General features: G+C 45.7%; 1 protein-coding gene across 4 annotated transcripts in view; it reads right to left on the bottom strand.

Annotated features, from left to right (window-relative positions):
- LOC117640573 overlaps positions 1-13021 on the bottom strand; it is a 63091-nt gene extending 50070 nt beyond the window's left edge. The window contains exon 1 of one of the 4 annotated variants that reach the window (XM_034377147.1): positions 12925-13021. The gene's annotated coding sequence lies outside the window, so the exon portion shown is untranslated. The other 3 variants (XM_034377148.1, XM_034377149.1, XM_034377150.1) reach the window with 3 other exon arrangements.
- Between the last annotated feature and the right edge of the window lie 5701 nt (positions 13022-18722).

Raw genomic sequence — 18722 nt, 5'->3', positions numbered from 1 at the left:
GTGATTAGTACAGCTGTCACTGTAGTTCAGAGTACAGGATTTACTGTACTTTTTTAACAGGATCTACTGTACTTTGTACGGGTTTTACTGTACCACAGGAGTGGAGTACGGAAATCCTGTACCAGGTACAGTAGATACTGTAGCCAGGCACAGTAAATCCTGTGTTCTGAACTACAGAAAATCCCGGAAAAAAAAATTAAGGGGATTCACTTTGTTTTTTTCGCACGGGGTGGGAAGCCGCAAAAAGGTAGGCAAAGTCTCAAAATGCCCCCCCCCCATTCAAAAAAATATAACGGGTCCCCCCTGAAAGTTTTGTTTAAACAAGGTGGTAAGTTCACTCACCCAAGCGGTGTCGTCAAAGGTCTGAAGTAGTGCCCGGGTTTTCCCGGGAAATTTTCTGCTTCTCATGGGTTGTAGCGGTTGAAGCGAGAGGCGCGCATGAAGAGGGCCCACCGTCCATCCGTGGACCCCTTTTCGCAGGGCGTAACCCCTCTCAACGTAAGTTATGTATGGGCCCTTCAGTCAACAACAAGGATGGTCGAGTAAGCCGATTCTTGGTTAAGAGGATGCTTTACCCGCGGCCGGGAGTGGGGATTCGCGCCCCCGGCGGGCGGCAGGCGCGCGCTGCACCGATCCAAATGTAACGTCGCCGGGGCTTCAAGTTTGATCCGATTGTCACGAAACTTGGCAGACGCTTTTCGTGATGCCCTAAAGGCCCCTCGCTCGTTTTTGCCGCGTTCGAAACCGTTCATTTGAACTTTTTTTGAACATTTTCGTTCAACAGGTTTCGGCCACAGCAGCTCAGTTTGGGGGACAGTATTCCAAAATCGGAGATCAAGGTGAGATGCGCGCTGAAGTTTTAAGTAGCTTCCCGCAAACGGATCGGCAAAATGTTTGAACGACTTCGCTTAAATTTTTAAAAAATACAAACGCCCTGCAGCGGCGTGGACGGCGTGGATCAGCCCGGCCCGGCTGGAGCGGCTCGCCACGGCCTGGTGCGGGCCCCCCTTGCACCCGAACCCCGCAGCGCAAGCCCACCCCCACTCCTCCGCCGCCTAGGCCAGCCGAGGAAGCGGGGGCAGGGGGAGGTGACAATAGGTGCATCCGCACGTGCAGTTTTGTTTCACTCGCACCCGCAGGAGAATAGACAAAACTTTAGCGACGAAAACGCGACCCTCCGACCCGGGGCCGAGGAGGCTCCGAAACCGTCTCCCCGATCCCCGGGCCGCCGGACCGCAGAGATTTCATGAAATTATGAGGACGGGGCCAAAATCAACCTTTTCACAAAAAATCGTAGTTACGCGTTTCGAGTCACGCTGATTATTTCTATAAATATCCTAAAACCCATTTGGGGACCTAATCGCCGCTTCCTTTTTTTTCACCAGAGCCACTAAGGGCACTAGGGGCTAAATTAGAATGGTCCAGAACTTATGAGATCAAGTATTCTTTTATTTTCTGCCCTGCCGACCACTAGTTGATCAATGGTTGCTCAAAGTTGAAATCACTGCTCCTAATACCACTAGAATGCTCTATCTATTTGGCCTAGAGGCAAGCAAATATCACGAGACGATGCAGAAAACTATGTTTAACAACTTTTATTTTACATCCAATTCGATAAACCGCCTGTCAGATTGGTCAAACGGTAAAAAATGTATGTATGAAAATCACGATTTGGGCCGACTTTGGGCGGTCACTGCCTCAAACTTAGGCCCTCTAGTCACACTCTCTCTACAGGGCAGTGGTCTTTAGAGGCCTTGTTTGTATGTCCTAGCTCGGGAGAGCGATTTTCTTGCGTAGTTTGGACGCTGCGTTGTCGCAAAGTTGGGCGAAACGGCGACAAATGAATAGAAATTGCGATATGGGCCGACTTTGGGCAGCCAGTGCCTCAAATTTAGGCCGCCTAATCACACTCTTTCTGCAGGGTGGTGGTCTTTGGACGTCTCCTTCGCACGCCGTTGTGAAGGAGGGTGATTGGAGCGCTTAGTTTAGGATCTTTATTGCCGCAAAGTTGGTTCAATCCGTCCCAAATGTAAGAAAATCTATATTTTGGCAAACTTTTGGAGGCAACTGCGTCTCATCCAAGGCTGAAAATCACACACGCAAGTAATGATGGGCCAAAGTGCGGCCCAAGCTAACCACTTTCTAAAGCTAGTATGAATTTCCGCTTTGTATCAGACGCACCGGCTGCCCAAAGTCGGCCCATATCGCAATTTCTCTTCGTTTGTCGCCGTTTCGCCCAACTTTGCGACAACACAGCGTCAAAACTACGCAAGAAAATCGCTCTCCCGAGCTAGGACATACAAACAAGGCCTCCAAAAACCACCACCCTGTAAAAAGAGTGTGATTAGGCGGCCTAGATTTGAGGCAGTGGCCGCCCAAAGTCGGCCCATATCGGAATTTCTATTCATTTGTCGCCGTTTCGCCCAATTTTGCGACCACACAGCGTCCAAACTACCGTCAACGGGGGTAACTTGGGACACTTTTTCACGTTTTTTCAACGCCAGAGGCAAGATTCTCAACCCAGACCATTGGATCCCAACTATTTTAAAGTTTGACCCTTTCCCCATGATTTCATGCTTGTCTGGTTCGTTTGCCCGATTAATCGTTTCCCCCGGTCTCGTAGAGTGTCCCAAGTTACCCCATGACCGGGGGTAACTTGGGACAGTAGGTTTAGCTACTTTTCCCTTGCATCTTTGATGTTAATGGATAAAAAAAATTTAAAGTCACATCATGTAGACCAAGAATTCGGGCCTAGGAACTATTGTGGGACCGATATTGGACTATATCTAGGGCTCTACGTAGAACTCTTTTTTTTCTACTGGTATTATCCAAGCTTTTTCTGAAAATTTCAAAATATGGATTCCCAGAAGACAAAACTGCTGAGCAAGGCATCTTTTTCCACATCAGCGTAAAATCCGAAGTTTAAGTTATGTCAGGGACCGGGTCAGTCAACTCCTAGAAGGCTAGGACTGCTGGAAACATGAGGAAAAGACTGTCCCAAATTACCCCGTAAAATTTCGATTTTTGAGAAATTGAAGTGTGGGACCGAAGATGGGACAACTATAATCAAAGCCCTTTTTTCGAACGTTATTGTCTGCGTATGATCTAACAATCCAGAGATACTAAAAGGGCCCAAAACTGCATTTCACTCCTTGCACTAGGGTCAACTTTTCAAAGATTTACAAATTTTGTCAAAAAAACCCCATTATGTAGTTTCCTGTTTCTCAAAAACTAATTGTGATGTTATGCACCTCTTCCACCTTTCCGCGCGTGCCCTGAGCCTCTGAAACAAAACCCTACCGCGGGTTTGACGCTATGAACCCCCGTCGCTGAAAGGCAGCACCAACAAGCAGTACAGGGCAGACTGTCCCAAGTTACCCCTGGTGTCCCGTTCCCCCCCTTGACGGTACGCAAGAAAATCGCTCTCCCGAGCTAGGACATACAAACAAGGGGCCCCTAAAGACCACTGCCCTGTAGAGAGAGTGTGCTAGAGGGCCTAGGTTTTTAGGCAGTGACCGCCCAAAGTCGGCCCCCAAAACGTGATTTTCTACATACATTTTTTACCGTTTGACCAAACTGACAGGCGATTTTCGAATTGGGTGTAAAATAAAAGTTGTTAAACAAGTTTTTTTGCATCGTCTCGTGATATTTGCTTGCCTCTAGGCCAAATAGATAGAGCATTCTAGTGGTATTAGGAGCAGTGATTTCAACTTTGAGCAACCATTGATCAACTAGTGGTCGGCAGGGCAGAAAATAAAAGAAAACTTGATCTCATAAATTCTGGACCATTCTAATTTAAACCTCTAGTGCCCTCCCCGGGGGCTCTGGTGAAAGAAGGAAGCGGCGATTTTGGTCCCGAACTGGGTTTTTAGAGATAGGTATAGAAAATAATCACGTGACTCGAAACGCGTAACTACGATTTTTCGTGAAATGGTTGATTTTGGCCCTGTCCTCATAATTTCATGAAATCTCTGCGGTCCGGGGGCCGGCGATCGGGCAGACGGTTTCGGAGCCTCCTCGCCCGGCTCGGAGGGTCGCGTTTTTGTCGCTCACGTCTCTGTCTATTCTCCTGCGGGTGCGAGTGAAACAAAAATGCACGTGCGGATGCACCTATTGTCACCTCCCCCCCTGCCCCCGCTTCCTCGGCTGGCCTAGGCGGCGGAGGAGTGGGGGTGGGCTTGCGCTGCGGGGTTCGGGTGCAAGGGGGCTCTGCACCAGGCCGTGGCGAGCCGCTCCAGCCGGCCGGGCTGATCCACGCCGTCCACGCCGCTGCAGGGCGTTTGTATTTTAAAGATTTAAGCGAAGTCGTTCAAAAATTTTGCCGATCCGTTTGCGGGAACTACTTAAAACTTCAGCGCGCATCTCACCTTGATCTCCGATTTTGGAATACTGTCCCGCAAACTGAGCTGCTGTGGCCGAAAAACCCGTTGAACGAAAATGTTCAAAAATGTTCAAATGAACGGTTTCGAACGCGGAAAAAAAAGAGCGAGGGCTGCCTCAGGGCATCACGAAAGCGTCTGCCAAGTTTCGTGACAATCGGATCAAAATTGAAGCCACGGCGACGTTACATTTGCATCGGTGCAGCGCGCGCCTGCCGCCCGCCGGGGGCGCGAATCCCCACTCCCGGCCGCGGGTAAAGCATCCTCTTAAAGTGGACAAAAGAAACTACCCCGAGGCAAAATAGTCGATAAAACATCGTTCAAAATAAAACCCAATTTCAACACGATTCCATGCTTTTCTGGTTCATTTCCGCAATTTTTGACGTTTTTTGAACCGGGCCCCCAAAGGGTGTCCTAATGTCACAGCGTACCCCTTGACCGGGGTCAACTTGCGACAGTAGGAAATTACCTGCATTCTCATGTATCTTAACGTTTATGGAGCAAATAAATTGTAAAGGCAACACTAGAACCCAGGTTTTTGGAGCTGCAATGTGACTATATACAGTACTCTACGTTGGACTCTCCTTTCGTCTGGTACTTTCCAGGCATTTTCTGAATAGTAATCAAATATCACTGCGAGAAAAGATCACGGTAAATCCTGTACTGATTACTCCAGACTTCACCGTACCTTTTTTTAACAGGCAATGCCGTCGTTTTTTACAGGCAATACCGTACTTTTTTTTTACAGGAAAAAGCCGTACTTTTTTTACAGGGAATCCCGTACATTTTCCCCCGGCAATCCCGTACTCTTAATACCTATCAAAAAAATGCTATAATTTTTGTTCAGTCGATTGACCCTCTTTTTCCAAGTTCCTGATGTACGCAACTGCTGAAGTCGGACTCCTGGACCCCTCTTTCCCACCACTCGTTGGAAAGGTCTTGACGAGACCTATTGAAAGGTGCAATAAAATTTTTTAGTCGGTCGACCCCCTTTTATCAAGATCCTGATGTGGACAAATTCTTGGGAAACGGGCCCTTTTATGGGACCAGATCTGGTCTTTCCTACGGCATGGACTGTACGGAAGAACGGTAACTACTGTTAAGGGGGGACCCTGGTGAAACTTTCAAGTAGGCTTCAAAATAATCCCAGAAAGTTGAAACTTTGCTTAAATATGAGGTTCATTATGGTGAGTTCCCAAAACAAAATTCAACCCAAAATGTTGAACGGTCTCTGAGAAAAGTGGCTTTTTAGTGTTTTTTGGAGCGTTGGGGAAAAATCTTCCTGCGTCTTTCATTGGGACGGAAAGTCTTGAAAATTTTTTTGGGTTATCGTAAAGATGTATAGAAGAGATTTTAGTGACGGAATTTTCAAATTCAACTTCTGTCCTGAGATATGAGTTTTCAAATTTCAACATTAATAAAAAAGTGATTTTTTTCCCTTTTTTCAAACTTTTAGGTGTGTTTTAAAAAAAGTAGGGCTGATATCAAGATTCCGTCACTAAAATTTGTCGACAAGTCATCAATGAATAGAGTCCATGCAAGACGACTCATGTTGGTGTCAACCAGGAACGCAGGAAGTCTTTCTACGACAAATTTTTTTGTCGACTGAGCAAAGCTGTGAAGTTGAGCGTAGAAGCCAACGACAACTGATCTCAATGTTATTTCCTTCCAAATGATAAAGAAACTACCCACTTAGCTTAAAGGTGTTCAACCTGTTGAATTTGAAACCTTCTATGCACATTTTTATCTATGAACTGTGAAAATACTATTTTTTGGAATTTTGGCGATTTTTTCACCAGGGTCCCCCCTTAACTTTCCTCTTTTCTGGCAGATTTTTTGGCCCGCCCTTCTATTAAAAAAATAGGGGGGGGGGCTATGCATTTGCCTTTGTGTCTGTGTGTTGTTGTTGTTGGCGTCTGTGTACAAGGAAGGAGTTGAGCTAGAGTAATCAGATTTGGAGGGTACTTCAGGAGTACCGTCCAAACAAATAATCCGGTGGTGCAACTCCCTTCCGGGTCACACAAGGGCTGCTGCAGGTGCATCATGGTTTACATGAGAGGGAGGGGGATTTCCGCCATTATTGGTGCTAGCAGGGCACATAGGGGTATTTTTGGAATCGGGGCGACGAGACAAGATGAATGGACCTGGTCCCGACCCCATCGGCCGCTTTTACCAGTTGGCCAGATCAGGATCTTCAAAAAAGGGGGTCGACCGACTAAAAAATTTTATTGCAGATTTCGATTGGTCTCAGCAATACCTTTTCAACGAGGGGTCGGAAAGGGGGTCCAGGAGCCCGACTTCGTCTATTAGTCACATCAGGATCTTGGAAAAAGGGGGTCGACCGACTGAAAATTTTTACTTCAGTTTTGAATAGATCTTGGCAAGACCTCTTTACTGAGGGGTCGGAAGGGGGGTCCAGGAGCCCGCCTTCATGAGTTATGGGAAAGAGTGCGACGGACTCGTTTTGCGCTCCTGCTGTGCCTCTATTGCAAGGAGTAGCATGGCAAATATGGGTATTTTCGGAATGAGGGCGTAGAGACAAATGAAATGGGCATATTCTAAGAACAGTTGAAGTAAAAAGTGTAAGGACTATTTCATATTGTGAATGGAAGGGCGGGCCAAAGTCACGATGGTACATCGATAACTTTGCTTAACCCGCTCACGGTGTGTGTGATGCGAGCGGGCCGAAGGCTCGGGCCTTCGACTGGCCAAGTTGGGTCTGATGCGAGGGCCGAAGGCCCGAGGAAAGGCCGCCGGCAGGCCAAGCTGGGCCGGCCCCCTGTCGAACCGAGTTGCCGGCGCAGCGAAGCGGAGCTGGCAACTCGGTTCGACGGAAGGGCGGGCCCTAGCTTGTTTTTTTTTCATAGTGTTTTTTTACGTAAAAAGAGCTGAGGAACACGATGAAAACGGTTTCGAGACGATTGGGTGAAGTTTTGATGCCAAAATTTTCATTTTTCGTCATATTTTTTTCGAAGAATTGCCATTCTCAAAATAGCTTATCTTCGATTTCGACCTAACTTTTACCAAATGATCTCCTAACATAGTGGAACAAAACCCTAAAAGGGTTTGGTCGGCCCGCCCGTAGGATCTGAGAAATCGCAAAAACAAATTTTGAAAAATCACCAAAATCGTGTATTTGAGGTGGTGGTGGTGGTGTGGGTTCTTGCCTGCGCTGCGCAGCCGTCTGTTCTGGTCAACATCGACTTCCCCGCTCGGCGTGCGAAGGAAAACCACCCGCCAGGAGCGCCTGTGAAGCTCGGATGGGCAACCCGCAGGCCAGAGTGCGCATGTGCGTGCGTTGGGTTGCCTACCTTCCATTACCATTACCATTTACCATTAAGGGCTAGACCACATATGATCGTATGCCATTTCGGGCCCGACACATGCCCGCCTGCACTGCAAAACGGGACATGGTCGTCCTTACTAGGGGAGAACTTTACCTCGGCGGGGAAGAACCTCAAGCGGCTGGCTCGCAGAGTGCCTTCCCCGCGGGTTAGTGACAGGCCTTTCCCGTGAGGGTTGTGCCGTCCCTCCCCTGGGCCAGCCTCTTTTGAGCCTGACCGAGTCCGGAACCCGCCTGCTTCGTCCCTTGTTCTCGGGAACAGTTGCACTTTCGGTGTCTTCTTCTTTCTTGACGCGTCTTGGCAATTGTTACTTTGCTTCACCCCTACCCTTTTCTTGATGCGACCTCTCGGCTGGAACAGGACTCTAACCCGAGGCATTACGCCCACCCCATACTCGTGTTCGGCCGCCACGGCGTCCGTCGGTGTGAGGCCTGTAGCCCTTCCCCGCGATGCTCCTCTGTGTCGCTCTGCATGCTGTTGTAGGCCTGCGACTACGAGAGAGAGGGCATGTGCCCCGTCTCCTCCGTGCAACACAACAGGCAACGACTGGTTAGGTGCGAGGCTGGTGTTCTTCGGTCACAAGGGTCGTGGGGGCTGGAGGGGCGTTGCACTGTATCCGCTCTCGGGGTGTGGGACAGCGCGTTGCCCTCGGGCCCCGGCTGGCCGGCTGGTCTGTCTGCTGAGCGCCAAACCGCGGCCCCTGCTGGCAGCCGGCCGCGCCATGCGGACGGGGTTTGTCGTGCTCCCGATGGGAGCGCCCGATAGGTAGGCAACCCCTTGGAGCCCACCGTTGTTAGTGCTGCCTACACGCCGGGCGCGTGGGTGGTTGGCGCCGCACCGCCGCTGTGACCGCGACCTCGGCAGGAGGCAGGCCGTGCGTCCCCTGTTGACTGCAGCGGTGGCGGCGACGGCGGGGAGGGGGTGACCGCCCGGTCAGCCAACCGCAGAGAGGTGGACACCAAAACCAACCCACAACCAGCCCAAGAAACATAACCAAAATTAAAAACGGCACTCATCCATAGGTGTAGGTGTCTGTCTCCTTCCTTATGACTCCACGGCGTGATGTTATCCTGGTGCGCCCCTCCGGGTGCGCAGTAGTTTGTCTGGTGTCTAGGAATGTGGCAACACGGGACGTTGTCGCGCTGACCTGGCAATCTGCATTGCCTGCCACTGCACTGCATCTGGTCGGCGCCGTCGGTGCGAGTCGAGCTGTCCAAGCCTAGCCGAGCCCCAGGAGACGCGGTCGGTGTGCCGAGCCGGGTAATCCCCAATCCTCCGGCAGGTCCCTGCTCGGCATGGCCCGGCGGGCCAGCCGGTCCACTCCGGACACCGCCTCGTCGCGCCGTCCCTCTCGCTCCCTTTGGGGGAACCCACGAGTGCGAGAGAGACGCAGCAACAAAGGCACACCCCGGACTCAGCCTGCAGGCGGTGCGCTGCACGTGCGCCGCCATGCGCGCGCTCGCTCGCACAATGATGGCGACTTTTACCGTCCGCTACAGGGCCCCGCCGAGAAATTTCCCGCGCAGTGAATGCTTCTCTGATCGCCTTGTTGAACACGGGTGAACGGCACATCGGGTCAGCATGGCAGGTAGGGGGGCGACGCAGGGGACACACAACCGCTGCACTGGTGGATCCATGGCTGGGCCGCTTGCACAACGGACGCAACGGACTGGGTGTTGCACTGAACACCGCACTGAACACTGCACTGAACACTGCACTGAACACTGAACACTGGGCACTGCGCGGACACCGGTTGGGGCACTGGCTGCTGGTTTTTCGCGGTACGTCAGCCCTGCGACCGGCAGGTCGGTGGACACGGTCGCCGCTGTAGTGGCCTGGCTGGACGGACGCTGCCTTGTAAACAAGGCGCCAAAAACTAATTTGCACAGAACTCGGACACCGCGACACTTCGAGCCTCGACGCACGGCGTCCACACGGACCGACTGGTACCACGTTCGACCCGGAAAACCGACTTTGTACCACCGAAAATCAAGGACAAACACGGAGCGACGTGACCCGTGTTGGGTCGACTCGAGCCCAACATGGCGACCACCTTCCATTACCAGTACCACTACGGGCTAGACCACACATGAGTTAACTGAACTTCACTTGAAAGGCTAGACCACAATCTATCAAACTCTAGCCATGAGTTTGTAGAGTTAATTTCCGTTTCTCAAATGTTAATTTTGATGTTTTACACCTCCTCCACCTTACCGCACGTGACCTGCGGCTTCGGAAACAAAGCCCGGCCGTGGTTTGACGCTAGGAGCCCCGATCGCTTCAAATGTCATCGCACTTTTCTGTTATGATCATTGCCAAAAGGTGTGATCAGCTACAAAATTGCAGCATTTTGCAATGACCATTGCAGAAAACTGTAATGATTACAGATTTTGTGTTGTCATCATCGCAGTCTTTTGCAATTCCGATTTTCATTGCAGAAAGTTGCGATGATCATTGCAGAATTTTGTGTGATACAGAAGTCATTGCATCTCAGGAGCAATGATTCGTGGGAATCACATTTTCGATATCATCGCACGTTTTTGTGTTGAAAGTATCGCAACTTGGATAACAGTGAAGTCATAACTTTCACATAAGATTACTTTCAGGCCCCTTATGAGGTAAGTGAGTTATCCTTGCATAAAATAAAATACACCAGCTGAAGAGTGCGCTAGGGCATGGTATCGAGGAAGAGCTCAAGGGAAAGATATGTGTTGACACTGGTACTTCCGACTAAACCTGCGAGCTGAAGATCAAGAAGCAATGAAAAAGCGAACTGCCCGGTCTATGTTCCTACACACTAAATGTTAGGTACAATTTTGTACGAGACATCACAGTTTTTGTTGCACACGAACTTTCGGTACAATTTTTGTACGAAAAACTGCACAAATTTCCCCTTATTAGTGAAAAATTTCGTACAAATTAGTATGAAAAGTTAGTGTGCACAAAAGACTGCGATGTCTCGTACAAAATTCGTACAAAAACATTTAGTGGGTAGTTTCTTACAGCAAACACCGGAATGTTCTTCGCGACACAAACGGTCGTCAACACGAAAAGAATGTGTAAGAGACCCGGATGAAGAAAGGTGTGAAGCATCTTTGCTTCTCCGATCGCGCAACTCGTCCGGCGGGGTGCTTTCCGCACTGAAACTATAGTGCTTCAAACTTTTAACCTTGGAAAACCACTCACAGTTCAGAAGGTACGAGAAATATTTGCTTGCTGGCGAAGCAAATACAATGAAACTGGAACATAGTTGTTGCATGAGCCGGGCAGACATGCCATGCATGGTGTGTCAGAACGGGCGATACAAATACTGAACGGATGATAACAATCACGAACTTGGCCCCCGTGCAGTGACCTTGGGCCACGACGCAATCCCTCCACACTGCAATATCGCACAAAATGTCTTGCAACGAAACTTGAGCTATGTTACAGTGAATTCGGCGAAAGCATCATTCAAAGCAATATTCCTTCATTATACAAAACTAATCAACATTTTTCATTGTCGATGCAAAGAACAACCTTCGTAAAACGAAAACGAAACTCCTTCGCATTTTGCTCGCGCAATAGGGTATTTCGGAGCAGCCCTGGCCCGGAAGAAGAAGGACAAAAACGGAAGTTAGAAATGGCAGTTTCTATGAGAAATATACGCCCCAAATGAGCATCCGCAGCGTATATTTCTCATAAAAACTGCCATTTCCAACTTCCGTTTTTGTTCTTCTTCTTCCGGGCCAGGGCTTCTCCGAAATACCCTATTGTATTTGAATTTTTGAAAATTTCTTTGTAAAACATTAAGAGCGCATTATCTGTATTTTCAAGCACTATCCACGATTAGGATTTAAAAATGGATAAGAAATCCAAAGACCAAGAGTCCTTGTCTCAGCAGAGCTGCACGTTGGTGTTTTCGGATAGTACTCGGTTTTGATTACCTTTGTGGCCGTTGAAGGTCGTGTTTAAGGTGCAACAAAAAGAGCTGTTTCTGGACCGACCTCACCGCGTCACCTTGTAGGTTGCAGGGTGAGAAGGAGAAGGCTTAACGAAAGGATGTATAAATGATGTCGGGGTTTAGTGAGGAAGTTCACAGTGCAATTGATCGACGAAATGGAAGAAAACACCCATTCACTCACCAGCCCGCCCCGGCAGCCAGCCCCCATTATTGTTAGGATACAGCCTTGGTTTCTGGACTCTCGAGTAAAAGCTAGCTGACACCTTTAAGTGTTTTATATTGTTCTAGGTACGTTTTAAAGTACTAAAGGTAACATCTGCTAAAAATAATTTACTAATGGCAATCTTTATGACGAAGGATCCGACGTTTCTCCCGAACATTATTTCTATTCAGTGCTGAAAACTCACGAAAATTGAGTTATCCTCTTCTTCTGCTTCATGGATCAATTATACATTTCGTTTCGCAGTTGCTGCATTGACTTGGTGTCAATTTGAGGACGACCGTCAACGGGGATAACCTGGGACACTTTTTCACGTTTTTTGAATGCCAGAGGCAAGATTCTCAACCCAGACCATTGGATCCTAACTATGTTAAAGTTTGACCCTTTCCCCATGATTTCATGCTAGTCTGGCTCATTTGCCTCGGTTATATCGTTTCCAAGCGGTCTCGAAAGAGTGTCCCAAGTTACCCCATGACCGGGGGTAACTTGGGACAGTAGGTAATTAGCTGGATGTAATAAATTTAAGTCACATCACGTAGACCAAGAATTCAGGCCTAGGAACTCTTGTAGGACCGATATTGGACTATATCTAGGGCCCTACGTAGAACTCTCTTTTCTACTGGTATTTTCCAGGCATTTTCTGAAAATTTCAAAATAGGGATTACCAGAAGACAAAACTGCAGAGCAAGGCATCTCTGTCCATCATCAGCGTAAAATCCGAAGTTCATGTTATGTCAGGGACCGGGTCAGTCAACTCCTTGGAGGCTAGGACTGCTGGAAAAGACTGTCCCAAGTTACCTCGTAAAATTTCGATTTTTGATAAAATGAAGTCTGGACCGAAGATGGGAAAACTATAACCAGCGCCCTTTTGCGAACGTTATTGTCTGAGCATGATCTAACAACCCAGAGAGACTAATCGGCCAAATCTGCATTTCACTCCTTGGTCAACTTGTCAATGTTTGACACATTTTGTCAAAAACCCTATTATTTATTTTCCCGTTTCTCAAATACTAATTGTGATGTTATGCACCTTTTTACCTTTCCGCGCGTGCCCTGAGGCCTCTTAAACAAAACCCTGCCGCGGGTTTGATGCTAGGAACCCCCACCGCTGAATGGCAGAACCAACAAGCTGTACAGGGCAGACTGTCCCAAGTCACCCGGGTGTCCCAAGTTACTCTCGTTGTCGGGACCTAGAGGTGTCACGACAGCACGTTCGCGCCGAAAAACAAGAATGACTCGTGCCCGAGCGGAAAGATACACTCTCAACACATAACTGACTTTTTCCTTATTAATTGATCCAGGAAGCGGAAGAAGGGAATTAGTCGACTTATCTCCAAATAGAGTTTTTATCTTATTATTGTGCCTCAGGATGGTTTGCATATTACACCAAATTGTTTGACCCAATTCCTAACAATTAAGGAGAAAATCCACTTTAAAAATTGATATAACTCAACTTGACCCCTTTTACGGTCTAAATTTTATCGAAAATGGAGGTAACTCAACCGAAGTCCACATAACTCCATTGCACAAAATGGCAAAAGGAGATAACTCAACTTTTGTCTTCATGGATCTAAACTCTAAATGTCTTACAATGAAATTTGGACCTATGTTATTCGTATGTTGTAGAGGATTCGGCGCAAGCATAATACGAAGCAATATTCCTTCGTAATACGAATCTTTTTAGATTTTTCATTGTAAGATACAAAGAAAAACCTTCGTAATACGAAGAAAAAACACCTTCGTAAGACATTTAGAGTGTAATGTTACTGACAAAATGATCAAACGTCAATAACGATGCAGGTCGCCGCCCTGACCATTCAATGCACGCCTTGCACACCGGGCTGGCCCCTTTGTTCTCCGTCACGGGGTCCTTCCTTTTTAAACCGCGCTGAACACGCAGCGTCGCTGCCTACCTGTCACGGCGCTATTGTGACATCGTGACGTCCAACTTGGAGATTGATGGAGCGACGACATTGCGTGCCACTATTAGCATACAGCTTTCATTATTTGATTTTGAATGGTTTAATAAACAATTTTATTCAAAAACACTGCAAACCTAACTGTCTACTAAGTACACACTTACAAATGCGTGCTTGCAAGTACACACTTACAAATGCATGCTTGCAAGTACACACACTACAAACCTAACTGTCTCCTAAGTACACACTTACAAACGCATGCTTGGCCAAGTACACACAAACGCATGCTTGGCCAAGTACACACTTACAAACGCATGCTTGACGCATGGAGTTATACGGCGTCAAGCATGCATTTGTAACGGTGTACTTGCAAGCATGCATTTGTAAGTGTGTACTTGGCCAAGCATGCGTTTGTAAGTGTGTACTTAGTAGACAGTTCGGTTTGTTGTGAAGTCGTCTGGATTTTCAGAATATTTCGAACAGTGTGTCAAACTAAACCAATTGTTACTACGATTTTCATGTCATATAACACAATGTTAAAGAAGGATATACATGGCTACAAAATAATTCTCCTGCTGTAGTCAGATAGCAGAACGAGCATTTCGTAAATAAATCATCAGAAATAACAGGAAAGGTTCACACTGAGAAAACCGTACAAACTATTTTGGGCCTTACAAAGAAAAGTAGTTTGTATAACAAAGCATTTTGAGCATACATAAGCTAACAAAGTAAATACTTCGTAATTTACGAACTATTTCTTCGTAAAACAAAGCATTTTAGTTTGTTATATGTATGCTCATAATACTTCGTAAGGTTTTAAGAGTGCACGTTTGATTTCAGCTAAATAAATAAATGAAAAAATACAGTTGTTTTTCAGTATATTGAAACAATGCAAATTGCTAGGGATACCTGCAACAATAATTTATTGTTACTACATTCATAACTTTAATTCAAATAACAGGAAAAGTAGCGATATACATCGGCAACTTTGGCCCGTCCCGTAGGGTAAGGTTACCAAACATGGATCACTTTTTAAATAATCTTCTCTATATCGAAATTAAGTATGGGTTGACTACTATTTTTGAATCTTATGATGATGTTTGAGGTTCTGTTGGTTCAAAAATTATCCTAGAAATGGTTCAAGATGGTTATGGTTAGGGAAGGTGGGGTACCATGTGACACGGCCACCATGTGACTTTGGCTTTTTCTCCCAAACGGCTTGCTATCCAACAGCGGTAAGAAGACTCAAAGGAAGGTATCATGAAGGAGAATCGACGTGCAATAGGTCGTGACTCTCCTTCGAAAAGGACGGGAATGGTAGCGATCAGAATTGGAAACCGTCTTAAAATAGCTCATTGGAAACTTTTTCAATTTCCCGCCGCGTCCGCTTTTTACCTTTAAAATACATTTTAAGGACATATGCTCTGCAAGATGTTCTTCTTTGATGTTTTAAGCGCAAAATAAGCTTTGGCTCGATTCTCTACGGCATAAACTTTGAGCGTTATTGCTGTTTCCCCTAAAACTGTTGATCTGGGCACCATGTGACACCACTGTCATTCGCTATGGGATTCCACGATTCACTCAGTTGAATGTGTTCAGTCTGTGACATTTGTACACTAGTAACTAAAACCTTTATTGCTCGGGAACCAAAGATGATAAATTGATGAACTCAACGGAAATAAAAAGCTGGAAGACTTCTTCGTTTATTCTTTGCGTATTGGCACGCTGAATAGGATTTAAACCAAGACAAAAGGCCACTGTCACATGGTACACTAAGGCTGTCACATAGTGTACTACGTGGGGTACGAAGTAACACTTTGACTTGGCCCATTCAACTCGGGATAACTCAGCAACCAAAACAGATAAATTAGAAATCTCAACAGAAATTATAAGGTGAAGAATCATTTTGTTCACATGTCTACTTATGGATGTAATGTGATTGGTATTATTGGGTTGACGGGCATTTAACAAAAACCGTCACATGGTACCCCACCTTCCCTTAGGGGTAAGTTGGGTAAGAAAAGTACACTCGAAGGTCGGGTAAGAAAAGTACACCCGTTATAACTCCGAACTGAAACTACACTGAACCATCACGTTAGTGGTTTTAGAAAGATTGGTCATCCCGCTCACAAAAAAAAAATTTATCCCAGTTCTACATATAATATTTAGAATCAAACTGCACGTTTGAAAAACACATTAAAAATAACTATGAAAATCTTTTTTTTAAATGTTTGTACTTTGAAGTACAGCTTCCTGCAGAATCAGCCGACAGTCCAATGTAAGGTACCACCTTATAGCTTAGACCATCATCTTTGAAAAACAGTGCCGTTCGATGCTCTTAGGCTTCAATACAATTTTTTATAAGTGTAAAAATGAGATGGGGAAGAAAAGTACAGTTGGCTGGGGAAGAAAAGTACAGGTATTGGGGAAGAAAAGAACACCCTCTAAGAAACTAAAAGCGGGATGAAAATTGAATTAATCACGGAAATACATTTGATTAGACGAGACAAGCAAAAAATGTCAACACAAGTTATAAAAATAGACCCGAAATAAACAAGTTATTAGGCATTTACGTGAAAAGGGGAAGAAAAGTACAAAAATGCTGTACCCACTTATCTCTAAGAAAAGGCTTCTTGGACCTTCTGTGATGAGTCCATGTAGAATCAGAACCAATTGACCGATTTTGACGAAACTTGAACTAATGGCAAGTGAAAGCTCTCCACTTTGGGGGTAAACCTGAATTGAGCCAAGATTGGTGGTCTCCTCACTGTTCGGGATTATTTTGTGAAATTACGATTAATTGTCTGTTAAATTTGTAGCACGAACTGCTCGTCAATTTAAAAAACGATCTGATCATCCACCTTTTTTTCGTCAATTTACAAAAATATTCTTAAACTTACAAACTTTATCCTCAAATTTTGGTCGTTTCAGGCATTTTTTTCTTCCTATATAGTAAGGAAACAACGGACGAAAACGCATTTTTTCAGATTCGCTTTTACAATCATACTTGTAAATTAACGATTTCACCTGTAAATTTTAGAAGCAGTTTGTAAAATGATGAACAGATTGTCAATTTACAATTTTCTTTGTAAAAAACAGTGCAGTTCGTGGTACAAATTTAACAGGCAACTATTCTTAAAAATAAAGCTTCATTTGTAAGAAAACAACTCTGCAAACTGAAGTGTGTACATAGTACACTCTTATTAGAGCATACTTCCAAGTACACACTTATTTACAGCATACCTGCTAGGTACACACTAAAATAGAGTGTACATTGCATGTACACGCTAAATAAGAGTGTACCTGGCAAGTACACTTAAACTGGCCCATGCTTTTAGATAGGACTTATCGAGTGTATTTTAGCGTGTACATGGAAGGTACACACTTATTTGGCGTGTACTTGCCAGGCACACTCTTTTTTAGCGTGTGCCTAGCAAGTATGCTGTAAATAAGAGTGTACTTGGAAGTATGCTCTAATAAGAGTGTACTATGTACACACTTCAGTTTGCAGAGAAGTTTACGCGTTATAAAACGAGAATAGTCGTAAGATAACGATTTTATCAGTAAAACTACGATCTTTCGTCAGTAACAATAAGATTTCATCGTAAAATTAAGAATTTATTCCTAAATTTATGAGTAAAGTTTGTCGAAAATATGACAATTGTTCATGTCATGAATCTTGTTGTTAATTTACGAATTATTATTTGTAAAATTACAACACTAATTGTTGGGATTACTGTTGTAAAATAACGACTTCTCTTAACAGTGCTGCTGGTTCGAACTCGCAATTCTTTTCGTTGTACTTTTCTTTCCCGATGGTGTACTTTTCTTACCCTTTTCGAGGAGTTCCGAAATCACATACATTTTGGCATGTTGTACGTAATGTGGGGAACCCCAGTCGACATTGCTAGTACCAGGTCCCTGACTGTACCTCCCTCTGACCTCCATGCGAAGTCCGTTTTGTATGTCCATATCTGATGTCAGCTGGAGTAGTGGCGTACTACGGTCTGGTACGTGAAAAGTGCGGGAAACGCTACTCCGCCATCTTGGTCCTACTGGTCGCACTCACTAGTCCCTCCATAGTACAGAGGTAGTCCGAATCCGGACCATGCATATATCCGTGTACTTGCCGCGTTTGTACAGGTTAAATGCAACCAGAAATGCGACAAATTACTGCCGCTGGGCGTGACGTTGGCGAATTCCATTGTAAAATATATATAAAATCGGCAGTGAATTTCATTTTATTTCCTGGGGAAATTTTCAATTTCTTGAGAAAATTTTAAATTTTCTGGCAATTTGTAATTTTTTGAGGAAATTTTTACTTTTCTGAGAAAATTTTTAGTTTGAAAATGGAATGTGCTTGCGTGACACACCGGTACTAATTACACGCACAGTGATTTCTGGTTGCTTATTACCTCTAGAAAGGTGGCAGTAGGCGTGCATTGCAAGGTACGAATCGGGACTACCGTTGTGCCACGACAGTACCAGGGACGACGGTCAGTCAGGACTAGATGGCGGATTGCACTCTCAGTATTGTCCTCTAGATGGCGCTAGTGTCGCTTTAGTCACCTGTTACGATTAAAAGGTTCTTCTGGCCAAAAGGTAGCGTACTGAAAGTTCTGAATAGATGGAAACTGAAGTGCTAAGATGAGTGTGATGTACCGCTGTAAAAATTACGGCGGTATCGAAACTACTAGAGGAGCAATCGACAATTGAATGGTTCCTCTCGCTGCATGCTACGGGTCGCAGTTTCATTAGGTACAGCAGACTTGTCCCAGTGAGTCGGAGTGACTTCTGCCATAGTCAGACGTATCCTCCAACCAATTTTTGAATCGAGGTATCTGCTTCTTCGGGTCCTTTGAAATCTTTTACAAGTGAAGATCATCACCCTAGCGTCTAAATATTGTAGAATTCGCA

Source organism: Thrips palmi, unplaced genomic scaffold (assembly GCF_012932325.1).
Source record: "Thrips palmi isolate BJ-2018 unplaced genomic scaffold, TpBJ-2018v1 HiC_scaffold_12, whole genome shotgun sequence".
Lineage (NCBI taxonomy): Eukaryota > Metazoa > Arthropoda > Insecta > Thysanoptera > Thripidae > Thrips > Thrips palmi.
Note: the sequence above shows the minus strand (reverse complement) of the source record. Positions and strands in the feature narration are given on the sequence as shown.